The sequence below is a fragment of the Linepithema humile genome, chromosome 1, assembly GCF_040581485.1.
Source record: "Linepithema humile isolate Giens D197 chromosome 1, Lhum_UNIL_v1.0, whole genome shotgun sequence".
Lineage (NCBI taxonomy): Eukaryota > Metazoa > Arthropoda > Insecta > Hymenoptera > Formicidae > Linepithema > Linepithema humile.
The window spans coordinates 12,937,593-12,962,124 of record NC_090128.1 but is presented as its reverse complement, the minus strand read 5'-3'; the positions used below and the strand labels follow the sequence as shown (position 1 = coordinate 12,962,124).

General features: G+C 43.9%; 1 long non-coding RNA gene across 1 annotated transcript in view; it reads right to left on the bottom strand.

The window, feature by feature from the left end:
* Window positions 1-807: 807 nt before the first annotated feature.
* Window positions 808-24,532, bottom strand: part of LOC105668961 (uncharacterized) — an 88,616-nt gene continuing 64,891 nt past the window's right edge. The window contains exon 3 of the long non-coding RNA XR_001100191.2: window positions 808-1,809. This is a non-coding gene — a long non-coding RNA (uncharacterized lncRNA). The remainder of the gene's footprint in view (window positions 1,810-24,532) is intronic.

Genomic DNA, 24,532 nt, shown 5'->3' with positions numbered 1-24,532 from the left:
CGCTTCAATCCGAAAAAACGATCGGGCTAATCGTTCGACGATTGTAATAGGTTTTCTTCGCGGTCATTGTCCCGTCTTTCGGGACCTCTCGTGTACACACGATGACGGGGATGAGGCTGCGCAAGGTAAAGGGGGGCCTGCGTGAAGAGAATTAGTCAAACGTGATCGCCGGACTATAACCTCGTAACACTGGAGTGTCGTGTTCGGCGGCTCCGGCCGAATTCGCACGCGTTTGCGTCCCCTAAAGTCGGTTCTCGTTCATTAACTTACAATTGATAACAAATTTCAGTTTAATCATAAAAAAAAGTGTACGATATCACTCTGCGGCAAAATCGTATTTAAATATTTATCGATTGAATTTATTAGTCGACGTCGCGCGTTGTTCGCCAAGTTGCGCTGCGCGCAGAAACCTTTGGCGTGTCTTAAATAACGGTGCGAATCGTTGACGAATCACAATGGATACGGATTACGCGACGGACTTTCTTCCGTACGGTTTTCCACGTAACAGGATCACGTCGCGGGCAACCGAGAAGAAAAATGGGTAGCGAGGAGACGGGTCGAGGAGGCGAAATTATATAGGTGGCGGAGATCCGACGGGTAAACAGGAAGGGCCGCCCTCCTGCACCGAGTCAATTCATGCAGGAAATCGGTTTCTCCGGTCTCGCAACTTCCATTCTCGCCCCTTCTACCCCGCCCTCGTTTATTTTATTCTCTACGTGCTCGTGTCATCCGACAGAAGTGGTTTCACGACCGCCATTGTGCGGAGAGAGTTCTCCTTCGGGAGTAGGAGGGGGGGGAGGGGAGGCTTAAACGCATTTCTCGCGGTCGGATTACCGGACCCCGAGAGTAACAGTTCCGAAATTGGGGTCCGCAGCGGGCCCCCTTGAAAATCCCGTTTGCAAATAAGATTCCACGCATCAATGTCGGGGCACTTGATATTACGAGTTTCGGTCTCGCGCGCGGACAACTCTCCCATAAAATTCAGGTGAAACTGAGCCGACAGCAATCGCGACAAGAGCGTCGTACATTTCTGAAGATTGTTCGGAATCAACGGAAACAAATTTGATCGATCGAGCTTAACTGTTCTAACAAGCAACGATTGAAGCTTCTAAGCCGCTGAATCTTAAATCCTGGAACATTATGGCTTATCTTATCAATCCTTTGAAATTAAATTCTTGATATGTTTAATATATTCAAGTCAGCGGATACAAAAACGCTACGTATAGGACGAAAGACCAACATAAATCTTTGTTGTTAAATTAAATAATGCAAAAAATTACTATTGCTAAAAGTGCCGATTATCATGAGTCTTTTAATTCCAATAATTGTCTTTCAATTACTTTCTACTCCCAAATATACATGCGTACTCGATTGTCTGGAAACAATTCTGAGGACGGCAGCTAGTTTCTCGTCTTGTCTCTGCTGTTTACATACCAGGTTTTGAAAACGTAGAGAATCGCGAACCTTTTGCATACTTTGCGAATAGCGGATCTCGTCGCGTGTAGGCGACGGAAATGAATAGCGGCAATGGTACGAGTCGACTACGCGCGGCACGATCTACCCGCTAGTTAAACTCTCATAAAACCACGACGTAAATTATCCGAACGGACACTGCGGTGTGTTTGCGATGGTCCACCTCCCATCAACGCCCTCGCATTAAAAAGACCGGGCCGAGACGGAGGTGGGTCATGGAAGAGCGTTTCTTTGCACCTACTTTAAGTTTCGTCCTTAAGTACGACGGGAAGACGGGTGGTGGGCGTGCTTCCACTCTCCATCGACAGGCATCCCTCGCGCAAGGGCCACCTGCTCCTGTAAATGTTGCTTTATTGAGACGCCAGTACGAAAAACCTATTAACGTCGGCGCGCGGATAGAAGCGAGCGGTCCTTCTACCGAGACTGCGAGATTGTGAAACGGAAGTATGCGTGCCGCGTTTCGCGTGTGGCAATGAAACCAAACTTTAATCACGTTATTAAAGCGAGAATAACATTAATATTTAAAAGTCATAAAAAGATATAAAGATTTTAATTAAAACAATTAATTAAACAACATCGACAAACATATTAATATTAATTGCGATAAAAATTTGCATTTATCAAACTTTACATCGCCTTTTAATTTGTAGTAATTAGCAAATATCAAATATTAAACAGAAACAAATTTACAATTAGCAGACTGAAATATGTTTAGCGCACGATCTTTCGCTATTTACAGGCGCTCACTGCCGCGGCGATGTCGATTGTTACGTAAACAAGAGAAAACGAAAGTAATATTTAGCCATAGAGGAGCAAAAATACTTCTTATTCTTAGTCATCGGGCTCATCGAAGCGCGCGCATGATGACGCAACGCGACACTAACGCGAGTTACAACCGCTCACCTCATCCAGCCCGCTTTACTGATAATTTCATTGCGCTATATCGTTTTGCATTTTAATTGTTTGTTCGACGCCATTATCGCCGCTCGACGACCGCCAATGACGTTAATTTCGCGTCCCATTTAATTAACGGCGATTAACGTAATTATGTTATTATCACGCGGCAAAAATTAGCCTGAATCATATTGCGGGCGAGTCTTCCGCCGCGCGCGAGGCCGATGAAAACTCGCGGCTATATGGAAATCGCAGTGCGGCGCGGCGCGATCGACGCAATATCCATTTATTATCTGCGCTTGGTAATTAGGATCAATTGCAGCTGTCCTGATTTAATCAAAGATTACTCGATTTAATCATCTTTCTGCGGGAAATGTAGAAATAATCCTAGGCGCGCGCTGGAGCTCCGTCAGAACTGATGAAACCGGCGCGTTTATTAATATCGAAACAAATGATAATCTTAACCGCAAATAGAAATACTACAAGGTAATTTGTTTTTCAACTTAACGTACAATTAATATACACAATTTATTTCGCACGTCATTGTCGTGCATTAATCATCCGTGTGACTGCCGTCATTTTCCGCATCGCGCAAGCGCTGCGTTAGTAATTTTCCGAATTGACTCTAAAAATTTATTGTTAATTACAGTATACTGTACGTGTATATATACGCAGCTTGTGTATCCGCGCCGTGATTATATCCGAAAATGCACAAATCAACCGGTTGAAACGAAATAACGGCACATTGCTGGCATTAGCGAACAGCCCATAACTCGCCGAGCCGCGATAAGGCCCCGCCGAGCCGCGGCATCGTAGATAATGCCTTTACTCGCGAGCTCTAACTGATACGAACCGGGCGGAAAGGAATCCGCGAGCGACCGCGCGGGCGCAAATTCATTAATACCGGGGCCCGCTCGTTGTGGCGGCGCAGTCCCCCGCAAGGAGCGAACAATACGTCGCCTAATAGAAATCAAATCGCCTCACCATTTATAACGACCCACCTCGTGCCTCCCTTTTGTCTCGTCCGTCCCTTCGCCCGTCCCCCCCCCCTCGCGCCCGCCCCGCCGACCGCTCGCTTTTTTTTCGCCCATCACGGAATAATCGAACAAGATTGATGAGGGCGGCGTGACTGGCGCGCTACGAGGCCCCGTAAGAATCACGCGGTGGACCCGCGCCGCGTATCGTTGCCCCGTCGAGGGGCCCCGAGGGGGAAGGGCACCGTCCGACAGATCGAACTCGGAGATCCACGTTCCTCCTCGAGGACGAATCTCGCCGGATTGGTACCCGCGAGAAGACGTCACGCTCGCGCTTCATTTATAGAGACGAGTTTAACGACTGACGCCCGGAACATCGGCATTTTACGCTCGAAACGTGCTCGCGCTCGTGCCACTCCGAATGCCGATTGATCTCGGCTCTCTAAAGCGCCATAGAAATCGACACGGTATCAGAATGAGCGAGAATGAGTCGATGAAGCCTTCAGATAATCGGCGGATGACGATTAAATGGCTTTAACGCACGGTTTAACGTCACTGCAATACGGTAGTATTGTATTCTTAACTGCCAGCTTACTCTTATCTTATTGTACAAATTTAGTAACACGATAACATCTCTGCACGGCGATGTGCAAGTTTATAAAAGTGTCCGATAGCTTGGCGGAAATTTACAAATATATTTAGTCGCTCCGCAAAGTCTATATAAAAGTGTCCGAAGAGAAAATGCAGAGGTGATTTTAACAAGGGCGGATTATTCTCGGAGCTACGATTTCCGGAGAGCGTTTTACGGCGGCTGCCCTCGCGGATTCGGAGCAGAGCTAGCGGGAGCAGGAGGTTTTATAGGGTGGACCGGGATTGAAGGAGCTCCGGACCCCCGGCGCGAAACAACAAGCAGTCAGAAAAATGGATGGGCTGCTAACCGTGCCACCCATGGTGCCCGGGCGAGGAGCGGTTATTTTACCTTTTACTCCCGCGTCGGCCCTACGGCCGAGCGCGCAACGCCGGTTTAATAAGCGAGATTTTTAATTACGTTTTCACCTGTGTCGTTGCGCGATAAACCATCGAAACGCTTGTGGTGGATTGCGGGATGCTTTCGCCGGTCGGCGCAAGTGGAGCGCGATGCCTTCAAAAATTGACTCCGAATTAAAAAAACAAAGAAAGGGAAAGAGAGAGAGAGAGAGAGAGAGAGAGAGAGAGAGAGAGAGAAAGAAAAGCTAGTCACTTCTACCTCGTTAACGTTCTCTCTTTGCATGCTTCTACCTTTCCCCTCTTTCGAGACAGGAACTTAATTACACAATTATTTCACACCGACGATCGAAGTCTTCAAGTACGTAACCGGATAACGAAATCTTATTAGTCACTTCTTATTGTGATGACTATGGAAAATTCATTTAAGCTCCGCTTATCAAAATGCTCAATATTCTTTTCCAAATAGATCATTAATTTCTCAATACATTTTTCGAATCTGAACTTTCGACTGAAAATCTTGCCGTTAAAATCGGGGAACAAAGTCAAGTGTGCGAATGAAATCTGTAACGTTATCGTTTTTGCTCGTGAAGGCGGATTTGCGCCCTAATCCTGCGATAAATCTCGCGAGAACGGACGCAGTTGAGCGCGCGAGCAAGAGTCCACTGCCCAATAAAGCGAAATCCTCGATCTCGTTCTCGAGCCGGGAAGCGCCGTAATGGGCCGCGGGGGACATTATGCGATCGTGGTGGCGCGTCGCGCGGTACAGCGACGCGCTAAGACGTATTACTTCCACCGCTGGTATCCGGGCATTTGTCCAGGCGGACGCGTCCAGGAACTGGACTTGCAGCAGGGGAACACGCCGGGCGGCGCGCATTCGAGGATTTAGTGCCCGAGACGGCGCTCGATCCCTCCCGGAATCGCGCGTTAGGACCTCGCGTCCGCTCGTACATCTTTTTCCACGATCGCTTTCTAATCATTTCCGCATCGCGTTATTTCAAGCGCCGTCTTCTCGAGACGCGCAAATCACGATCGTGACGACGTTGACGCGAAAAACGTAATTCTCCCGTCTTTAGTCACAATTCTCAGAGTTCGGAATTTTGAAATTTTTCGTCAACTAGAATCTTTTCGGAATGTGTAAGATTTCTTGTTGATTGGAATCCTCTTGGAAAAGTTACGTGTGTCAAAAAAGATCGAGATTCTAATGTTTCATCTTCATTAAGGACACATAGACGCGCGGTGACTATTGAATCGTAACATCCTGAATCGCCGGCATATTTCTACGGTCACCCGCAAGGATGATTGCGCAACGCACAACCCCGACATTAATCACCGGTTGCCGCGAGTCCGGAATAATCGATAAACGAATAAATTTCAATAGATATCTATTTTCAGACGCGCGCGCACTTGGATTTCCGCAAGCGCCGGCCACGGCTGACACGCCGTTGAAAGTAAATCAGCGATATTAACAGGCTCGTAAATCCTCGTTCGCGCTTGAAAAAGCGCAAGACAATTGTGCTATTATCTTCCCCGAGTTAATCGAACGATTGAGTAATGCGTGAATAATTTTCTATTATAGCCGTATGAGTCGTACGTGTCCGTCCCGCTCGACGTTCCTGTATCTCACTTTGTTCACAACTCCCCTCTCCCTCTCTCTCTCTCTCTTTCACCCGCCGCCTTCTATCTCCTTCTATCTCTCGCATGAGGTCAGCATGGGTAAAAGTTCGCGCCGAGAGCTGATCGTGCGTGTCGATAAAATAAATGTTACAACCACCGTGAGATTTGCCAGGTAACAAAAATAACGGTAGACAACTGAGTGATCGCGCACGCGCCGGAAAGATTGCAAAAAGAAAAGCGTTCGGAAAATCTCGCCGCGTGCCAGAAGCAATTTCGCGTCGGACATGACGACTTTGCGTGAGAATTGATCTTAATAGATACAACCGGCTCGTTGTTCACTTTCCGAGACAGATGTGTGCACTATCGCGATCGCTTTGCCGCCGATGGATGCGTCATCTTATCGGCGCGCGATCTGGTCGATCTCCAATAAGATATAACGCAGCGCCGCAAAATTATGTTTTCCATTGTTCGCTGAGATTTAAGTCAGCGCGAAGAAATACGAGAGAAACATGAAGAAAAAGGCAATTGCTATTAACACGTTCGCAACAGACGTAGAAATGTAAAGCTCGAGCCGTGAAACCTATTTTTCTTTTCTCTTTCAAAGGAAGAGAATTTTTATCAAAGCTGAATGCTTCTTGCTATGCAAATTAATCTTTTGTTCTGTGTAGAACAAACAATTGTAAATATCTTTCGTGTTTGAATTTAATTTTATAATAAAAGACTACGGAAAAAAACTCATATATTTTTTCACTTCGAGCAATCGTGAAAAATCCGTGCGAATCCGGCTCGGTCGAAGGACGCGGCTGCCATTTGCGCTTCCTGCAATGGATTCGCGCTCGCCGGTGAGATCTAATATCTCGGGGAAAAAGCCACGCTCAGATCGAATCGGGCTGACCCCGGAGTATCCCCTGCGAGTTCGCGTTTTCGATCGCTTCCAGACAAGCTGAGCAGCAACGTGTCGGCCGTAAGTTTCCAAGGTAATTCGCGTATATATATACCGGCGTACTTGACCCCACGGCTATTAATCTCGCGTGCCATCATCCCCCCTTCGATCCGCGGGGGCGTTTCCAAACTAATATACGACGACACGACCCACGCCTCTATCGGCGAGAGCCTAACGAGGACTGACTTTAACGGTTAAATAATATTACTCCGAGCTCTTCTCTCTCTCGAGTCGCCGGGCCGATGGAGAAGTTCCTTAGCCGCTATCAGCTCGAACCTGGCTGGTGAGTTTAAGTCCTCTTAGAAAGTAATTCTGCGAGAGAAACGAGGCACCAAGTTCAGGCAAGCGTGAAGTATAAAACATTCCCCAAAGAAAAGAAAAACGAAAATTAAAGCGCTACAATTTATGAATAGTTGATATTAAAGAAAATACCACGTGTGATAATTATGACAAAATAATGGAAATCGTTAAGGAACAGGTAATTGGTGTCGGAGAAAAAGATTGAGCTAAACACACCGGCACTCTCGACGACCACGTCGTTATTAGAAAAACTAGAGCATCCGCTTTTGACCCTCGTCGTAAACGAGCAGTTGGCCTTAAATCCCTTTCAAAGTCGTTCGGCAGCGGAATAGTGAATTCCGTCGCTGATCGGCCGATCCATTGATCCCTGGGAAAGCTGCGGCCAGCGAGTGGAAAATCGTTTTCTCAGATAGCACAAGGGGCGTTCTCGAGCGTTAGGGGACACTTTCCAATCTTCAGCCTCGCCAATCTCGCATCGGCGATCTATTTAATGATCGCATTAGGTACAGGATAGTGACCAATGAACTGGACCGCGTAAGTCGCTTATGTGTGAGTCGAACGATCCATATTTCAAGAAAATAATTACGTTATCGAAGACGTGTAACATAAAACTGAACTTGATGGCGTTACTCGGATTTTATGAAAAGTGTTAAAAATTAATTTAAATATGAGCGACGAACTTCGCTTAATTTCGCTATCGATTTTCCCAACTTTCGAGAGTTTTATTCATTAAAAGATAAATATATTTTCAATAATTACTTTTAAACGATCGTACGGGCGCTTCAGAACATTCTTAAAAAATCTGTTTCCTCGTTACAATAAAAAACAGCTATGATGCAATCACGACTAGATCTGCGAGAATTAATGATTTCACTTAGTCACGAGAACCTTGGCGAGCTTTATAGCCGGCGTAAAACAATAGAACGTTTTGCCGATTTTACGGCCGAAACTCGCATGACTCTCGTCTTCATAGGATACGAAACCTCGTCTGTTTCATCCTCATTGGCCGAGCGACGTACAGGTGGATCACAAAGATATTTACTGCGTAATAATCGTTAAAACCAAGACACGAGTCAGAAGTGCTTCCACCGTCGTGCGTTCGTGAGAAGAATTCCTTCCTCTTCTCACGGAGTTCTTTTAATAGCGTAATATAAGAGTTTAAAACGCGAGAGTATAAAACCAAGTCACAGTAACGTAATATCGACTGTAACGTGAAAATACAATGTGTAAGAGAATAAAGCAGCATAATTCCAGAATAGGGGAAAGTTAATCAACAATTTATGTACACGCGCGCATTATCGTTGAATAGTTAGCAAAGTGGGACAGAAACAAAGTATGCTGAGATATCTTGACAAATAATATAGACTGTTGCATTAAATTACAATTATACAAATCCTCACATTAAATTTAGCAATTAAAATATGAAGCAAACGCAAGAAAGTATATTCCGTTCTTTATTTCTACTTATAAACGACATTCATTTAGATATTGAATTACTTTGTTCGCAAACAAAGCACGCCAGACGCGCAAATGCAATGTACATTTCATTTACCCGTTTCATCGATCGCGTGAATCGTTTTGCTCGACGCAGATGCGTGGTGTTGCATTTAAAAAAAGCGCACCGCGCGCTGCAAGAAGCTTCGCGGCGTAATTCAGCCCAGCCGATCGACTCTTAATTAGAACGCTTGGGACAAATGACCGTGATTGCCGGCGTAATGATACCTTGGTCGCGTTCCACGTGATTCATACGATCGCATTCGGTGCAGCTTGCGCTCGCCGCGGACGCACTATCGGCGATGGAGTCGTTGGCGCGTGTTCAGGGAGCCCGAGAGGAGTAGATACATTTTAACCGCCGATATATACTTACGCTGATCAAAAATTTCACCTGCCTCGTAAGATTGATTGCGCAAGTGTTAAGACGGGAACACGGAAAAATTTTGCGAAATAATAATAATTATATGAAACGATCGTAAATGAAAGTCTGATTGAACGAACCAGACGAGATCCAGATTTTAAAAATATATTACAGAAAAAGTAAATCAATTTACAAGTTTGTAGTAATTTTAATTAATGCGCTTCTGTTGGCTTAGTTCTAATTTTCAAATAAATATTCCTATCTTATCGTACAATTTTTTGAAAATATCTAATAATACTCGATATATTATTTTCATCGTTTCAGAAACCTAAAAATTTACATATCGCGAATCAATATGATAATGAAAACAGACTTCCCGCCTTTCTTTTTAGCTGAATCGCGAAAGATTCCGCAATTCGACTAATGCGTGAAGACGCTTTTTTGCAATCGCGCGAACGAACGTCGCGACGAAGTCGTCGGGACACGATCGGCCCTGAGATACGTATCAAAGGCGATTTATCGCGATGCGCACCGACTGCGTATACCGAGGCTCTATACATGTCCGTAATAGTCACCGAGAAAAAGAGAGAAGTCCTGCCGCTGCTACCTGGCCGACTCACGTTGCAGACGCGTAATCGGCGCCGACCGACTATGCTTCGCCAGGAGCGGCGGAACATCTGCGGATTAATACCGGTTAAAATCGAGCGCGATCCAAGCCGGACGAAAATCGGGCGACGATCAGTGCGTCTTGCTCGGAGAGTTTCAGCTCGATCAAATATTATGATACGTAAAACGCGTTATTCTTATCGGATGAAAATTTCACCACCGTAAAATAAAACTTGAGAAATGCAAATTAACTTAATTTCCGTTAATTTGGATTGCCGCTGTGAATATTTTCATTTTGCGTGGAAACGAAACACCATTCACGCTGTGGCGTGAATAGAAAGTTAAACCGAAATGCTTTCGTAATACCGCGAGAGGAAGTCGCGTGCGCGGTATCAGCGTATTCCGAAAGATTCATGGTTGTGCCAAGGTGTGTAAAGAATATCCGATTCTTGGGTCTGAGGAGAGTATTAAGGCCAATCCACCGGGGCGCAAGAGACAACCGTGTTTCTCGAGCGAAACACCTGCCGTGGCCGGCGGACGCGTGGCGCGCGCGCTCTCCCGAGAACACGCGACGCGTTTTAAACGGACGGCCGAACAAAAAATTAGGTAAATGGCAATGCAATTATGATGCAGGTAATTTTGGTGTGTTGCTACCGTCCGCCGTGGCCAGATTTTACGAGCAGATGCTTTCTGCGATCGTCTCGCAACCCCCATTTCGATTTATAATCGCCGCCGCTCGTCGGCGGAATTTTTTCAAATCGCCTATAATTTTCGGATTGTTAATAACAGCTATTGTTACGCTTGTCAGGAAAAAAAAAAAAATATCGAGAAATGTGCGAGTGGAAATATCAAACTGAAAGACGCTCGCGCTATTTCTCATTCGATTCGAATCGACTGCACGGAGGCACTCTGTACATTCATCTAACCGATCCTGAAAAAGTATTAAACGTAGCAATCGATAATCTTATCCAGTTTTCCACGGGCGACAGCCACGACAAATAAACCATCGCGAAGGCAAACACGGGACTGACTACCAGGCACAATTTACTCGATCCATCAAAATCCATGACATCTATATACTCGCGTACGAAGGCAAACCCGATAATGTATCTGCAGGCAAGCCGAGAGAGAAAGAGAAAGAGAGAGAGAGAGAGATAGCGAGAGTCCTGTCGCGCGTCGAACGCATCGGTGCATTGGACGCTAATGAGATCGCGCGACACGCATGAGAAAATATTTTTTTCCGCTACAGAACGAGAAGCGTAGTTTTCAGTTCCGTTTTGTTTCGCGTATCGCTTTCGATGTAATTAAACGCCGAGTGGAATACAGATTTTTTTTTAATCAATTGGCTGTTAGCATTTTTCTGAATTTTAATTGCAAAAATTTGCAAGTATCAAAATAAATTTAAATTCACTCTCCATATATCTTCATTGTTAGCGACGTGCAATTTGAAATGAGGAATTTTCACGAGGAGTACGCGAGGAGATATTTTTCAATGTGCAATAAAGAAAGATTTTCTGATTGCAGCTTGATAATTTTCTCGTGTGGTACGATGTAGACGAGGGTTTAATCGCGCGCTTTCGCAGTAATTAATGGCCGCGAATCACGGGCTAAGCATAGACTAATAGAAGCATCGCGTAATAATATATTTCTTGACAATGACAACTGCGCGGTAAAAGAAGCATCGCGGTCGCAAACGTTGGAATTACCACGTACAATTGAGTCGATCTGTCAAGCAACCGTTCCGCCCACCTTGGTCGAAGGTGGCACGGTAATACGAAAGTCGGCAGTGGAAGAGAGACGGAGAAGGAGAGAGAAAAGCAGAGAGACGAGGGTCTTGCATTAATCCGTTGAGAAAGATAATTTTTTAACTATAAATTATAACCCGCGCGGCCTATTACTTCTACTGTTACACCTGACAAAAATCGCGGCCTCTCATTTCCGAATTAAATGGTTAAATGTTATGAGCGCCATCGATTACTCGCATTTACGACGGTGTAATTTAATATAACGAGAAACGCTCGCTCGCGCGCGCGCGCGTCCGCGTGTCAATTGCCGCGCATCGATACCTTGATAGGAAAATGAGATGTTACCGCGTCGAAATTATTCCCCGCGGTTCTCTATTTTCTATGGGTAAATCATTATCCGCAATGAATCTGTCTAGGCACCGCCCCGATATAATTTACGCACTTCGTCGTCACACAGTAATTATCTCGTAAACGTCGCCTCTTTTCACTCAACGAAAATTGAGGCGCGAATAAAAAAAGTTCCCGCTATGTCGACATTTAATTATTGCAAAATATAAAATCTAACAACAATTTTCTCTTTAAATAGTGTTGTCGCTATATTTAAAATAATTTGCCTCGCAGAATAATAATATGCAGATTTGCATATGTAAATCATCAGTTGAGAATCAACTTTATTTATTAATCTAGGTTTTTATCCATATTTCGAAACAAATATTTATGGATGTTGTGTTTATTTTTGTAGACACAAATACGACGATTTCAGCTACTCCAATTAAAAATGATTACAAGTGCTGAAAATTGAATACAATCCCCAAATACCGGTCTTTTTCGTAACAACCTCGAGATGAACCGACAAACAACTCGGGAACACACGCCAGGTATAATTCAACCGATCCTTCGAAAGGGGAGCAGCCTGCTCGACGAAGGTGTCTCGATAATGCAGCGGCGATCGACAAAAGTCGTGAGTCTCGTATTAACCGCGCCGTTACATCAATGCGCCATCGGTAATTAGTTCAGCTGCAACGTGTGGAGACGCGTGCCCTGTGTGTTGTTGCGCTGCGTGTTGTTGCACCTGTCGCCTGTCGACCGATGCACGCCTTCATAAATACGAGCCGCATATTCGAGCGTTCAACCGATATATAGGCGCATACCGGCGACAGACACCGCGCCGATAAAAAGAGACCGTTATTACGTCCGAATTGGAATTTTTGGAGCATCCCTTCATACATTATTTTGCTCTTAAGCCTTATTTAAGGACGCAACACAGTGTTCTTCACTTTTGCACCTTGTTACACATTTTTGCACATCCAAGTTTTTGTATGCACAGATGGAATTGAACTTTCCGAGATGCATTATCACGCAAGTGAATTTTAGATAAAAGTGTCACCTGCAATCTGTACCACTGAATCTATCAATTTTTTATCAATAAATGTTTTGCTACATAATTCTGAGAAATATTCTTTCAACAATCTGAGATATTTAATCATGTTAAATATGTTTGCGCGTAGAATTTGAAAATTCTATCGTAATTACAGTCTAATTATTGTAATAAAGTGTAATCAGCTATCATTTTGAAATTATGAATGTTTAATATAGCGCTGCGTTTATTTCACGATGATTGCAGTACTTAGAATCTGAAGTGTATGATTTAAGTAACATTTCGATACGCTCTTGTTTCCTTTTAATTGCATCTAGCATGCTGCACACCGTCGGAAAACAACGTAATATTAAGTACGCACAATCCATAATTGGGACAACGAGGATCGCGATAAATAAAACGCGGCGTGATATACGCGTGTGCCGATCCGAAACGCATTCAGGTATGAATGCAAGTACGCACGAGAACTGAACTTTCGATACGCGGTTTCGCGATCGTGATCACTAAAGTCATGTCCGCTAAAGTCATAAACATTCTAATGCTACATAACAGATGCGTGTAATCAGATCTAATCAACTTTCATTTATTTGCACCACGAGTCAAACGATAACGCAGCCGGCAACGCGTGAAAATACTTCCCCGTTGATTGATATTGACAGCAAGCAATAATGTACAACTTAAATGAACACTGTAATTGCTCTATATTTCTCGCCAGTGGGAAATAAAATTAATAAAGATTTTTTTATAACTGCAAATATTTTGCTTAACAACTGATTGCAAAGTGCTTCGATGCTTGATCGGATATTTATTCGATATTAACCTATCTGTCTCCATTGTTCCACGATAGATCGTGCTCCGTGAGATAAAGTCACAAAGTCGCAACAAATTAATTACTTAACGCGAGTTCAAAGAAAGAAACAAAAATAGTTTTAAAAAATTTTACGCAGCTGTTGATTAATTTAAAAGTTATAAATGAAAATTACGTTATAATTCATTAAGATATTCAGATCTAATGTCTTTGATAGGCGCGAATCATCAGCCGGACAGGAAGTCGTTTTTCCATCACCGAGGATCACCTGCTCGGGAAGCGTCGAAGAACGTTTATTCCCTAATCAGTCTTCGAAGCATCCCTGAAAGTTTCGCACCTGCTGCCGCACGTCGCTTTTCTCGGAGAGCGGAACTTTCTGCGGCCGTCCTTGCGCGTCGCGCGCTCGTTGATAAACCGGTAACTCAATTAATGAGTTCACCAAAAATGGGCAACGCGCTTTCGCGGTCTCCTTTCTCGCGCCCGTCGATTAATCGTGCGTGCTCGGCAAAATAAATTATTTTCTTTTATATAAAACGTCGCCAAAACTTTCATGACGCAGCATTATTACGACGCGGTTATGGAACAATGTCGTTACACGTAAGCGTACACGTCTTAGTAAAAAAGTAACGTTTTTGTTGTAAGCAGTAATTTCTTCTTATCATAAATAACTCGCGTGCAGCGTCCTGCGCATTTTACAAATAGAAATGTACAAATATGGCAGTCAATATGCTTAATTGACAAGATTAATTAATTAAAATAAAAATGCACTTATCGATTTATCGGGAAAAATAAGAAAGAACATCCAATGAACGTCAAATTATTGCGAAACATCAATTACTGCGGGATGTAGATTAGATTTATGCGAAGTAGCGGCTAATGTATCGCGGTATGTCATTAATTTCACGTTATCGAAGTGTAAAGACGCGCGCTAAGCAGGACGAAGATTGATCTAATTAGCGGCGTGTAAACCGTCTCTATTCCTAGATTCAACTAGACCAGTCAGGCGCGTCCGGACGCTGATCAGGCATAAAATCGCGATTTAATAGTTTCCCTCTGCGCCGGGACGCTTCGAGGGTCTGAAAACACCTGCCGCGGAACCAATGAATTATAGGTGCCGCTCCTGAAGAGCGAAAGGATGCGCAACAATCATGCGCTGAGTCGAGAGGAAAGTTGCGGCCGGACAGCGTACCCCAATTTACGCTGATTTTTTAGATGTGTCTCCCTCGCGAGTGTGTATCTTTCATTATATACTCTCTGTATATATTTCCACTATCTTAATATTGCACGGAATGAATTGTAAATTAGATATTACGACGAATCAACTTACAAGATCGTGATAGCTTACTAGTTTGTACTAATGTTTATTCAATTTCTTCGAATCGCAATGAAGCTAATAATAATTTTCCAATTTTCGTACAACTTTCATAATATTTTACTGCAAGAATAATATAAAAATTTTCTTTTAATGAGAAAAAAAATGAAACTATAATGAGCGATATTTCCATGAAGCTTCAAGCGCATATTATATTTTATGAGCGACGAAGGAAGGTACTTCCCCGCGGTATGATCTTGCTGTATATCACGTTGTTGCGGTCGACGCATAAATATTCCATTAAGTTACTACCATGTTAAGCGCTATACTTCGCTCATTACTGATTAACAACACCCTTCAGCGTAATAATTTTCTAACGATTAAACCATTTTCTGCTACTTCGCTACCAGGGCTCTTGATGCATCGCGCTCTTACGGGAAGTGCGCTGCAAGAATCTTCCATCTACATTGCTGCTTTTCACGCGTCCTAACTACCGCGCGCCTAGCCACGCGCGCTTCTCCTTTTTTTTAATTAATTAGTTACGATTATCGCTCTTGATTTATTTTTATGGAAATTCACGGATACCCTGAGAGTTGCAGCCGGAGAAATGCGGAGTGCATATCAAAGAACAACGCAATATGTATCAACAGCTAATGCACAACTGTTTTTAGAGTCAACTATTTTTCCGCCACGATAACGTTGCTCGAACAAATAGCTTTCCCTTATCCGTTCCTCCATTTTCCCGCGGTAATGCTCGCAAGTTTCTACATTGCATTTTCGTAGTTTCTACTTCGTGCGTTGCATCGTGAACGATAATTAAATACCCGATGCGAGCAGGTTCGTTAGTTTTTATTTTCCCGAGATTTAAACACACCTTCTCTTCAGCTTAATCTTCGACGTTCGATTCCGTCTATTCTCCTGCTCTCGACCTTTTTCTACCTAATTTTTTTTCCATTTAACGAGGAGGGATCTCATCGTGACCTGGTCCGCGCCGTGTAGAGCCGAGGCAAGCCGGCACGTCACTTCCGGTTCTCTCGAGCGCGCAGAAAAACGTCGTTTCCCAAGACTGCCTCCGGTCTGGCCTCGCGGTAAATGAGTTTTTTATCTGGCCCGAAGTAAATTAGATTAGCGGAGACATGCGCCGGCCGCCGGTATCTAGCGCGCGCGAGCCACGTACGACCGCGCGATGAGCCGAGCGTGTGTAGCGCGCGCGGCGTGAAGAAGACGTATACGAATGCTCGCGATGCCACGGTGCGATGCACTAATGGTCCGCTTCGTGATATCCCGGAATACCGTGATGTATACTTCGCTCATCCAGCAGTCAAATATAATTATTATTATTATTATTTATCAATTTTAAATAAATAAATATATAATATAATAAACACAATATACAAAGAGTGGCAAGCACAGTCGCATCGTTGCGACTCTTGCAGAATGCGAAACGCGCATTTGTAGGGCAGCTCTCGACGCTCATAACGGCTTCCTGCATTGCGTGAAAAAAAAGCGCGAGCTAACGCGTGTAGGTGGTGCTACCCGGCCCGACGCGACACGACGCGACGACCCAACAAAAGCGCTCGCCCGACTTTACAACCGACTTCCCGTCGTGCACGCTCGTTGCCGGCCTGTCCTTCGCGTACGGCCGTACGTTACGCTGTCGCGACGCCGCGGGAAAACAAAGGGAAAACGCGAACTTGGAGGTGGCGCGAGGAATTTTTTTTCAATGGCCGCGGCCCTTTGTTTCTGCGCCGCGAAGCACGCGAGTGCGGCAACGGATGCGGAAACTTCACCGCGAAACATCGTTTCAGTGCTTAGCGTGCGGATTTAGAACTGAACATTCCTAGTGGCCGCTTTCCGAATATTTTACAACATTAGATTTCAATCGATGAACCTATCAATAACTTTTCTGACGTGGAAAAATTGGAATAAAAAGTTGAGCTCAAAATTATATACATCTTCTATACTTATTCTGTCAACTCTCAAACGATCAAAAATTTTTTTACCAAGGCTATTCAAAGGGGTAAACTTTTTATACATCGCTGCGCATATATGGGCCTGTTTCGGTGAGCAAACTTCGCCCCTATGTATACAGATGCGGCCGTTAAAGAGTTAACTTTCCCCGATCGCCAGACAGCAGTTACTCTTACGGCCAATTATTACCAGCGCTCCGCCTGGTGTACGGGAGTTTTTTTTTTTCCACTTTAATCTGATTAGAACGGGGATTAGGATCAGCGAGACGTTCCTTTCGCAAACACACCTCGCAAATAACATCGTATCATAATTGCCTGTTAAAACGTCGCGCATTAAAGATCACCCGCTTTTTGCACCCCCTTCGTCCCCTCGGCTTTTCTCAGAAATGTCAATCACGTTGCTCCCGATCCACTAATTTCAGCGCGACGAGACGCGCGTTTCTTTATTTTCCACGGCCAGATAATTAAATCTCTCACGACGGGATGTTTGATGTCGCGACAACAACATTAAACTATTCAACGATAGGTTTTCACACACATCACGGCTAAATGCTGCTCTCTCCGACTCTCTCGCTCCCATATCTGCCTTCCCTTTCCTTAAAAAAAATAGATTCGCGCGAGGGTACCGACCTAATGAGACGCGCGCCTGCTCTATAATTACAAAGATTGCCTACTATACGCAGGCCGATGCGCGGAGGTTCCACCGGCTGATCGTCGGCTTACGCATCGGAGAGACGTCCTGCGATGCTGCGAGCTAGATTGCAAGATCGATCGTCCTTTCATTTCTCGATCGAGAAGCTCTCGATGAGAAGAGCTGTGATCATAGTTTCGCAACGAAACTATCGAAGGAATCAGTGAAACGATAGTGAACGTAAATGTAACTTTAATTCCTGCACTGTCTACAGCTGTTGATATTGATTTAGTATCGAAAGTCTCTCGGTAATTTTTTTTAAATTTGGACAACACTTAAAGAAAAATAATATAACCATAAATTATTAATTTTATGTAGCCTTAGTGTTTTAATAACAATAATTTAATAAATAGACTTTCTGAGCCAACGTATCTTCGTGCTGTAATGCTTGTATTTTTCTACAAATGTCAAATCAACATTGTCAAATGTAAGGGTTCGATAATTTTGATAAGCAATTTTATAATAAGTTTTAGTTTGTTTAGCACATGAAACAAAATGCCAAATGACACTCTGCTCTCTGCGATGCAACACAGTTTAATATCGCAAAAGAAAGCAAAAGTTAATGCTTTCACGGCATCTGTGTAAGTCCATGTTCCAATGAGTAACTCAATGCTTCTCATTTAAAAAATTATCACAAAATTAAATTCGAAGATTATCTTACTTTACCCTATATTATTGCTAAATTGTTACTTCAATTAATTTTAAGCTCGATAATATATTAAAGTTTTTTTATTTTTATCTCTTATTAAGGCCATTATGTCATCTCATTTATTAACCGCTTCTTTTTATTACCTCATGCAATATAATGTGCAGCCATCGTCGCAGTCGTTATTGCGATTTTATTTGCAGTCTCGTCAGCGGATCGTAATTGTGTTATGGAAATTTTTTACAAGCCGCGTCTTTGGTTTTCGAACATCGGCATGTGTTTCGTGGAAGATACATGCGATTGCCCGCAAGTCGATCAACTGTAATATTATACAATTGACATCACCTGCTGCTGTCGCAAAGCATGCTTTTCGTCGTCATTGAATCAAGCTCAACCGATTACATCTCATCGCATGCATCGTGTTTTTCGTCAGATATCATCGGAGTTTCCGCCGGTCGTGTTACCGACACGCTCGAGGAATACTAATAAACTAAGAGCGACGTTGTCAGGACGATCCAAAAGCAAGCGTAAATAGTTGGAATACCTCTCTGAATAATCGTATTGAAGATCCACCGATCGTAAATGCATCTGAGAGATTCGATCGTTTGTTAATAAATGAAGTTTTTTTTATTTTCAACATTCTCTATAAATTTGAAGTTACTACATATTTTACTTTTCATTGTGAAATATTTTAAGATAGACAAAAATTGTTTTAAGAATTGCAGACGAAATTTTAACAACTTTTCTACAGCTAAAGATTTACTTTTCAAATTCTCGTCTGTTTTCTTGAATGAAAATTTGCAAATAAATATAACACATCTTTCAAATTTTGTTCAAGATTCTGGAATGTCCGACACGCTGCTCTGATCCGTCGACACGCCGTCGGTTGTTGTCTCCTGGAAGGCACGAGCCGACCGCTCGCACAAGTCAATTGACCATAATTCGTACAATTGATATCACCTGCCGGTGTCCTCGAAGACACTTTTCCCTTGTCGAGACGAAAGGACCGCGGAGTCGGTCTGCACGCGTCTCCCCTTCTCTCTCTCTCTCTCTCTCTCTCTCTCTTCACGCTTCCTCTCTCTACTCACGCGTTAATGCGAACTCGCGGTATACCGGTTACACGCGTGTGTGCGGACCTACGGTGATCAGGTGAGTCGAAGATTCACCTGCCGAGGCGAGGCGAGGCAGCTGCGCAGGTGTAATCTACTCGGTTTTGTGGACGATCGTCGTACGTGCCGCGCTACGATCACATGTATGTAGATACGCATGTCGAAATGCCACAGAAGGCTCGATATATATATGCGTACCCTGAGAATTCACAAGGAGATTAGCGTTGACAACGGGAAATAGATTTACGAGACGCACGCACGCCAAGTCACTTTGCTCGTTTGAGGAATGATACCGGAACGGGGAATAATTGCAGACTCGATATACGAAATGATGAAGAAAGTCGGAACTAAAAATTTCGGAAGAAAAACTTATTTTTCTAATTAACATTCGCTTACGGGAAAAAAATACTTTTTATATCCATTACGTTTCGAATATCATAAACGTCGTGTAAATGTCATAAATGGCATTTATGGTCTCTTGTGCTACTTGTGCTGCTTTTACAAAAAAAGATAATTTCGCTATATTTTACTATGTAAATGGTACTTTTTATGAGGAACTTGCAAATAAAATGTCGTATGCAGATAGCACTGTTAAAACCAGAATCACAGAATAATCACAGATTGATAATTACACAAAGTCGTAAAACCGTATGCTAAGGTAACGGCGATTATTTTGCATATCTTTTTCCCGCGCGCGCATAAACTTTGCCGTAATGCACGCGTAATAGAGACGTGTAAGAAAACACACATGTAATTGAGATACGCGCGGCTTTACGACTCGAACAGATTTACGACGGCAATTCGGACACGTTGTAATTTCGACACGCAAAGAAACGAACGAATGAGCGAAGAGGGAAGGAAAACTATGAATATCCTGACGCATTGGCGTGAGTAAGCGACGACGTGTTGAACCACTCGACGACACGTGGCATATGCGCGACGCACGGTTTTAAAATCCGGAAGGAAAAAGCGCGATCACGTCTGACAATAGGCCGAACGACAATCGAATCGCGGAGATGTGTGATCGAGATTGCGCCCCGGCCATAATATTGAAAAGCGTGATTGTCCACCGTAATACACGCCCGCATACATGTGGACGTAACTGCAGCTGTATTTCCATAAAAATAAAATGGATTTGAAATCGCTTCTTTCTTGAAAAGAAAAATGCCCCTTATTACACGTATAAAAGTATTTATACGTGTAACTTATGCGAAAATAAGGATAGAAATGCGGGTAAGAAATCGCTTTCAACGCCGCGGTGAACCCTGGAGAACGTAATAATTCGCGCGACGGCCTTCAGCAGTGCGCGATTCTCCGGAAAGTAAAATACCTCGCTAAATCACTCCAGGAAGTTTGATACGCATTTGGCACTCCAACAATGCGCGCCCACGCAACCGGCGCGCGTGTACACGCGTATAACGAGCTCGGCTCGTTGTTTCGCGACGGTGCATAAATTATCTGGCACACGCGCGCGTACGTATGTATGTGCATGTATCCCGACGAGAGACCGGCCGAAATTATTTTGGAGTCGCGTTGCGAGCAGGACGCGATCTACATATTCAACGGTCGCGGTTACCGCGAGCGTTTAGCGGGCGACGAACAAAGCGAATACGCGAGAAAGAGAGAAAGAAGGGGAAACAAGAGAGAGATAGAAAGAGAGAAATCATTTATTAGAGGAAAGGAAGACAAAATGCGAAAGGGATAAAGGAGCGAGGAACAAGGACGGGCCTTCGTGTCCGTCTTTTGTAAAGCAGGTGTAAGCGAGAACCTCTTTCGCCGCGGTGTATTTTACCACCCGGTAGTAGCCCCTAGATTCCACCTTCGTGCATCCATCGTGCCTCCCTTCGCGAAAGGGGCGGGAAGGAGGGCGCGGAGCAGCAGCTGAATCTCCGCGGAAAGTGGCACCTGAACGTGTGCCCGCGCGCGCAGGTAACCGACGAGGTGGAACATTGATGAAGAAATATTGGAGGGCACACCTTAAGGACGTCGAAACGACTGCTTAACGAGGATCTAATTTCCATGGACGTTCCCGTAAATATACGACTTCCGAAATGACAAACATACAGAGCACAACACATTTCAAAACATCGTCGCGTGCAGGTTCGACATTCTTACGTCGCACAATTTATTGTTGCAATTAAAATTACACATTTATAAAGTTTCGCGTCGAACGAGAGACTTTGTGTTTTACATCGTTCATACGTGAAAGTTTATAACAGACATCGGTTGTCATTTAAAAAAAACGATCGCGAATATTTCATCAGTCGCGTGCGGCGACTCTTCGTGAAAAATAACCAAGTACCGCATTCACGGCGCACTCGATACACTTTCCTTTTCGTCGTTTTAATTTGCTCGCAATTAATCGAGAAGCAATACCTTCGTCCGGCGCGGGAAAAGGAGGATGCCTTCGCGCACCGCTTGCGTAATTTTTGGACGCGGATCGAAGGGAGCGCGCGGGGACTGTTTGAATTTATTAATGAATTCGCGGTCACGCACGCTCCCGACTCTTTTATCCCCATTTTACCATTTTCATCGCACTAATATTTGGGAGTGCTAACGGCGGCCCCAATTCCGGAATTTCGAAGCGTGCTGATATTTACGAGTGCGTGTCTGCAACCGCTTTTTGCGACGCGCATTACACTCGCTGCTTTGCCGCGCGGCAGATGTACACGGCCGGCGGTCGCTGGCCCACGGCGACGACGTTTCTTCGACGAACGAATCGAAAGTGTTTTTCGAGCATGTGTTCAATTCGCAAAGACAGTGTAACGGAAATGCCAAAGCTGCCGATCAACATTGTTCCCCTTTGTTAAACACTCTCGCGTGTTTTCGAAGCTCAATTCCAGTTTTAAAGAGCAAATTTAAATAATGTATGTGAGTCGCATTTTTCAAATTTCTCATAACAAAAGAGAATATTTAAATACATTGTATCGTTAAAAAAAAATAATCGTAATAATTAATATTTCATTTTCAAGAGCTATCAAAGATAACGTACAACGTATAACACAATATAATAACAATGAATAAACACGCACAACGAGCAATGAAGTTTCGCACGTGGCTGTTCAACTGCTTCAACGATACACTCGAAATTGTTGTAATCGTTCACACGCAATCAGCACGGCAGGACTATTGCCTGCCCTCCGTTGTTATTATCCTGCTCGCGCATTGTCCCATTGAAATCGGTTTGCTCTCATGGACCCTCGCATATAGCACTTATTAGTTGATCATTTAACGAGCACTCTTCGCTACATTTCTTTTTTTTTCTTTTGCTGCCCTTTTCGCAGCCTTCTTTTCTTTTTTTCTTGTATAGATTTATAGCCACTTTGTTGAAGCAAAACAATAAAATTTATTTTAGAAATCCAGGAAAACGAAACTTATTGTTAAATTATATAAAATAATTCATTTATAAATTAGGAGGTTATTTTGAAATAAATTCTTTAAATCTAACAAGCTTGCATTTTTGAACTGTTTTTTAACGTCCTGATCTTCAATTTATCTTTTAAAGGATAGCTTTAAATAAAAATAATAGGTAATAGTAAAAATAAAATTCATCTAATTCGAGCTAGACCTCGGAGGCGACCGTGACGGCAACCGTGCACGGCGGACATCTCAATAAATAAGGTGCTAATTAAATGGGCATTTTGTTGAATTTATCCCCGGTCTGCGTGGCGGGGGCCCGTTGTCCGTAAATAAGCCTGATATTTATAGCTCGGGTCGCTTTTATATATTTTGTACCGCGAGATCAACACCGGGTAGACGCCGCGTAAAGCTGCATTTTCTGCAGTTTCTGTCTCCCGATGTTGAAGTATTTTATTCGCGCCGGGCGAGTGTGCGCGCGTGTGTCCATACGGGACACGAAACGGGTACCCGGAGAACACACCAGAAGGATTACAAACGCCGGTGTGTGCCTTTTCCAGCGGCGTCTCGTTGCCTCTCCCGCGCCGCGCGGCTACTATAAATCTATGGAGAGTTATGGCGCAGGCCAGGTTTTGTCTTAATGGTCAACCGTGTAATTCATGGACGCGGGTCACCACAGGCACCGATGCGCCTGGAATCCCGTGCGGATGCCTCCGCCGATTTTCCGCGGACGCTGCGAGAAGGACGACGGCGGCTCGCTCGTCGAGTGACAGAATATGCGCCGCCGACTGTGCGGTTTTACGATTTATAAATTAACCCTGCGGTTGGTTCGAATTCGGGAAAAAAGGTAAACCGCGGTCTGTCATTATTTTATGTCGCCGGATATTATTATTTTACGATTGGTTGTAAATAAATTATTTTAAGACGTTAGGAGCTAATAAAAATAATAATTATTGCAGTCTGCGTCATAAAAATATATTAGCCTTTCTTAATTAATGTGAATCATGCTTTTTTGACATATAACGCATCGGAAATGTATAACATTCATACCGTGCAAGCAGTTAGTAATCGTCGACAATTAAACAGCACGGTCAATTATCGCGCGCGTATAATTAGTCAACGGAGTGTCGGCTAAAGTCCTGCGATGGACTTTTTATATCTCGATTTCGACATATTGCGGATTCTCCAGCTGCGTCGAATTTCACGACGAGGAATCGTCGTAAAGCCTGGTAGCAGCGTATAAATCGGCGCATCTTAGATGTCTGATAGGAGAACGATCGGCCACGATGTTGGCAAAGGAAAAAGAAAAATTGCCCTGCTCGCCGCGTGGTACCTCCTCTCGAGCCGAGAGGAGAGGAGAGCCGAGTTCCTCGTCTTCTTCGGTGACTGTGCCACTTAATTGGTTGCGGAACTTTTCGTGAAAATGAACGACATCGCGAGAAACCACCTGCCGCCATTTGTAGTTCGAGAATCGGAGATTTTGCACCGCAAATGCACCGTCAGCATCTAACACTAATCGGTGCGATAAAAGTATTTCGCGCGCAGTTGTTTGAGGCCACAAAAATAATATCGCGTATAATTTATCGTTATTTATATTCTGTAGTGAAAACCCGTACGTCCAGCATGTTGAACTTTGTTAACAAGAATTTATGTAAAAAATGTGAATGCGCTGAAAATGGTACTTCTTAAAGCAAGTACACGAGAAATAATAAGCCGAAGACAAACACATCCGTTCATTAAAAGCGCCGAGACCATCATCAGATCCCGGCGTTTTGCCTGCAAAAAGTTCATCACCGAAGCTCATTACATCGATACGCGATCTTTCGCGCTTTCGCAAACTTTGTGAACTTCAATCTCCACCGGCCGCTTC